The following is a 5,595-nucleotide window of genomic DNA, read 5'->3' on the forward strand; positions in this document are numbered from 1 at the left end:
CCTCTCCTGTAATCAAAAGGAACCATTATTTGTTTGACCACTTCAGATTTTTCACTGGTAGCAAAAGGTCTATACTTACCCTGTAAGTATAAATTTAGGACTCGAGTCCGAGATGTCACCTGGTTCAATAGGGAGATTTGAAAAGTCATTCTTCTGAGCTTTAATTAGCTCCTCTGTAGTCAAATTAAATTGATTTTTACCAATACCAATATCATCTAAACTACACTACCACTACGGTCTAAACTACTTAGATCTACATCTACGGTTGACTGCAGCGTCAACAAGTGCAGACCGAGAGCGAGTGACTACAGATATTCCGCTTTCGGGACTAATTAATATTGGACATGATTTATTTTTAAGGGCCACATAATTTCCAAGGACTACATCAATATTCTTCACTGGAAACTTATCCACAACGGCCAATTTAACCGCTCTCGTAAAAGGACAAATCCAAAAACAAAATTCAATTGGATAAAACTGAACAGTATCCGGAAAACCTGACAACACAAATTCTGTATGCTCGCCAAGAAAATCCTGCGTCAATACCTCTCATAAGATCAAAGACACCTGCTGCTCTAGTATCGCGTAAAATTCTTACCCGCTTCTTAGAAGACCCATCTACACTGCCCAGACACCCAAAACGAGAATAAGGCTTCAGGGAATCCACGCCAGACAGTCATTGATCCGATGTCTGTCGAATTAGTTTTTTTTTTCAGACCCCCATTACAGGACGAGTATTACCTTGCTGGAACTTCCGGAAGGTATAGAACACATGTCCCCTCCTGTTGCAGAAGAAGCACGTTAATGAATTTGCCTTCTCAGGGTCATAATTACTAGACATTTTGTTAAACCTGTTGGTGAAATACTTATTATTATTACCAGCTTTGTTCCCCTTATTATTATTACCCGAATTATAACTATTATTAACATTATTGGACCTATAATTATTATTCCAACCATTTTTTCCCCAGCCAGGCTTCATATTGGAAGACATACCACCTATGAGACAAGTAGTACTCATCACTGGCAATACCAATCGAACCGTTCCGACGTCGCGTCCGCTATATAATCTGTCAGTGATGTCTTCTCCGATGAGGAAATTAACGTTGCATATATGAAATGCAAAGATCTGATACTATAGAGCATTCTCAAGGAGCGATCCGCGAAAAACCTGTCCTCTCACAAGAAAATATCATATTAAGTGGCTAAGGACCTACTCGGTGGAAATCTACGCTGATGACCCTTACAATCTGCCTCCAAAGGGGCATGCTGACCTCAGCCTACCTGCGGCGTACTACACGGCAGAAAATGCCTTCCATACAGCAAAATCCCTATCAGAAATAATTGGAAAAAAACTGAAATAATAGAGGAAACAAATGATAAATTCTAAAGAATCTGGGATGTGATCAAAGGACTACAGCAATCCCTATACAGTCTTAAAATTGTGGAAACAATCTTGCACGGATTTGGGATGCGATCAAAGGAGTGCAGGAATCGCTAGACAAACACACAGATAGCCACCAGACTCCTTTAAATGCGGCATCCAGTTTTTCCGCGCCTCCCAGAAACACTGGAGAAATGTGGTTGCGACACGAAGTCGAGACGGCCATACCCACCCGGTGCTAACTGGCTTCTCCCCCTCGGTCGAAGTGCCCTCATCACCTCTAGACCGTTCTGAGGGGATCGTTGGTCTCCCAACCTCTTCTCCCTCCCCGGTGTCGCAGGTGGAAGATAGATCTCCAGTGACATCACCAGCCCTCGTGATTCAACCCCCCACCCCCCATTGTGGATGCGGATGAGAGTGATCATGAGGGGTCTAGCGGCTGGCAGATACAAACAGCAGAAAGAAGAGAAGAACCTCTGGTTTGGCAGGTGGACCGGAGCCCAACATTTGTGTTTTACTTCGCCCGAAACCTGACAAGAGAGGTCACGTAGTAAATTCACAATCTGCGCTCATCGGTGACGCTATAGTGGAGAGGAATATAAATCTCCACCCTGAATTAGTTCTTGATCCTCTTCCCATGTCTTTTTTGCTCAAAGAACATTCTACCTAGATAAACAATTTGTAACCCCGCCCTCCCTTTGTATAAATAAGTCTCTCAACCTCTTTTTTGATTACGGGCTGCTCTAGGAGCAAGAGCCCGTGCCAGCACAAGGCTGGCTTAATCTCCAACAACATCTTTTTTGATCCAGTGTGAATTTGAGATTGTAGAAATAAACTACGAACGCACTTGTTCAAAGTCCCCAGCATCACTCGCCTTTCTACCGTGGATTTATGGATTATATATATATATATATATATATATATATATATATATATATATATATATATATATATATATATATATATATATATATATATATAGAGAGAGAGAGAGAGAGAGAGAGAGAGAGAGAGAGAGAGAGAGACTCATGGTCAAAGTAAAATGAAACAGCGATTGCCTTAAGATCATAAAGATTGTTTAAATTAAGTTTACTTGAAAACATTCGATAGAGTCACAAACGTACTCAGCATTATTTGAGTATCCATCAGCAATACTAGCAGCAACATGCAAAACCACGATGATGCAGTTACAAGCCATCAAGATACAATCAAGATACAACACAATAAGTAGAGCGCCTCAGTGGCGTGATCGGTATGGTCTTGACTTGCCACCTCGGTGGCCGCGAATTCGATTCGGAAGTCACGTAAAGCCGTTGGTCCCGTTGCTGAATAACCAATGGTTCTATGCAATGTAAAAACACTATGAAAACAAATAAAAACAAACACAATAAGAGAACTGCATGAAAGAGCGACGATGGAGAGCTTCAACCGTAGGATTCATAGATTAGCCAATAGAACATCGGACAGAATGACTGAGATGGATGATAACCTCATGGAGAGGAACAGAATTCTAACTGGGGAAGGAAGAAGGACCTCAAGATGTGGCCCCGATTAGGGCCAAATATAGAACTACCACCTGATCCAATCTATGTGTTAAAAAAATTCTGTATGCATGTGTATGTTAATAATAATAATAAAAATTCTATTATAAGTTTGAGAAAATACGTGTGTATGTGTGTTATGTGTATTGAGATGTATGTTGTGTATTTGGAGATATGTGTATGTGTGGCCATGCACAGTGTAGGCCATGCACAGTGTAATAATAACTATCCCCACTGAATTCCTAATACACTAATTACAGTGTATTGTTATCCCTGACAAAAACAACTATCCTGCCCCTGCCCTATATGTTTCATCGCAGCATTCAGTAAGAAATAACTAGTTTCCCTAGACAATAGACAGAACAGCGTAAATAAACCAAATGCCACATCTAAAATAGAGGCGCATCTAATCATCGACACCACCCGTTACAGAGTAAAAAAAAAAAAAAAAATCACCACCACCACCTCCTCAAGACCCCCTCGAGTAGGACTCCTTCCAGTAGTGAGGGGATAAGGGACCCTGGCTTCTATGGGAATGCTTTTGCATTCCCATAGGTGCCCCGGGTCCTGACGGAACATCCTACAACCCTTTCTCTCTCACTTTTAATCCTTCTCTCTTCTCTTTCTTTCCTGAATCCTTCTCTCCAACCTCTAAATTTTGACTTTTTTGGACTGCTTTTGTCGACGACCTTTGGAATGGACTTGGCCAATCTTTGACAGTCCTTGTGATTTGATGGAGGGCGGGGTTGGACGGCATTCCTCCTCACCCGTAGAACTGGAGTACCTGACGTGTCCGAGCGAGGGGAAACTTTTATGTTAAACTCTGCACTCAGTGCTGGGTCTGATTTCGACGGACTGACGACCCGCCTCAAGGCACTGGGTGTGGGGTGTATACTGGGTAGACTCCTAGGGTGCTATATCACCCTCTAATTGTTGCTCGATGGTGGGTATGGGGCCAACCTGGACGAATGTTCACACCATAGTCATATGGATTTTTATTTAACCCCCTCCTTTGATGACTCTCGCCTTATTAAGGATTCCGCATTAGGCTCTCCACTCGACCAAACACCGGGACACCGGGGTGTAAATACTGGTGGTGTAAATGAAAATCTAAGAGTTGTATATTGTAGTAATATAAGTGATAAAGTCGATTTTGACATATTACATAATTACATGAAACAGTTTGGCAAGGTAGACAGAATAAAATTACGAATTGTTAAAAGTCCCATCTCTTACGAAAGTTACATAACCTTTTGCAAAGCTGAATATGCCTCCAAAGCTCTAGAAAATCTTGATGGTAAAAATGTCTTTGGTTCAGTTTGCCAGCGAAGTTGTTTAATATAAACAATTTGGAAGAGGATGAGACAGACTATGTGCCCAGCAAATTTGAGGTTGATCGCCAAAAACACCTGGCAAAAGATGACCCAAAATTGATTTGGCATGTTGCAAATTACAAACAGGGCAAAGAAAACGGCTTTCTAAAAGCATGCAAGTATTTACAGAGGAAGATTGGTGCATTCCTAAAGCAATATTAAAAGATATGGTAAAGGAGTCTTGATCAAAGCAAATAACGATATTCAGATTAAGATGCTATAAAAATTCCAACCAAACTGAAGATGGTAATATTTTAGATTTATCTCCTCATCGATCATTTAACATTAAACGGGGTATAGTTTTATAGCAGAGACCTATGTGAGTTGAAGAGGAGCAAATATTAAAAATGTGTCCTACTTATGTCATTACAATTAGAAAATTGAAACGGAACTCGGCATGCCATTGAATTGACTTTCACCTGCTCCTACTTACCTGGAATATTTTGATATAGACCACTCTCGGGTTTGGGTTAAGCCATTTAAATATCGAACCAACCCAGTGTTTATAAATGCTTCGAATATGGCCATGTATCAAACTCTTGTACAAAACCAGGAAAGTGCTTTGTGTGCTCTGGTGAACATGTAAAGGACAACTGCAAAGCTGATAAATACTGTCTCCACTGTGCTGGCAATCATTCTCCCAATTGGAGGGGCTGTCCTCAATATATTTCCAACAAGAAGTTTTGTAAACACTGCTCATAATAACTATCAGCATAGGAAGAAGCCAAACGTTTGGTTCGAGGTGCTAACAAAAGTGCTGGATCCTCTATTTGCTTCCACTGTTATGGGAAATAATGCCTTCCATCAGCATGCTAAACCCATCATTAAAAATAACACACCCTCTCAGGATATTTCAACTTCTGTGGTATGTAATGAACTTCAAAGTAAAGTGTAAAAGCTGTGATTGATGAACCTCTCCCTGACCTGCAAGTAAATGCTGTCTCAGAGTTGAGCTCCTCGGTTATGCCCAAAGAAAAAATAAAATCTAGAGGAAATCTTAACAAATCTTATGACAGTTTTCAGTCGCCTCGAAAGTCAAAGAAATGTAGAAACATCCTCTCTATAGAGTTTAAAACTCCAATTTCCAATAGATTCAATCCACTTGATGACCCCTTCCACCATTATCAACCTCAAGCCTTTGGAAAAGATGTCTCGGTCCTGCTCAAATTTAAGTGTGACAGACCTCTCCCCTCAATCATATGCAGAAACAGCTACTTCTGAAATGGAGGGAAAACGACATGCTGACTCCACTAAATATAGTTAAAAAACCTTTTAGATATCTAATCTCAAACTGAAG

This window comes from Macrobrachium nipponense, chromosome 12 (genome assembly GCF_015104395.2).
Source record: "Macrobrachium nipponense isolate FS-2020 chromosome 12, ASM1510439v2, whole genome shotgun sequence".
In the NCBI taxonomy this organism is placed as follows: Eukaryota; Metazoa; Arthropoda; class Malacostraca; order Decapoda; family Palaemonidae; genus Macrobrachium; species Macrobrachium nipponense.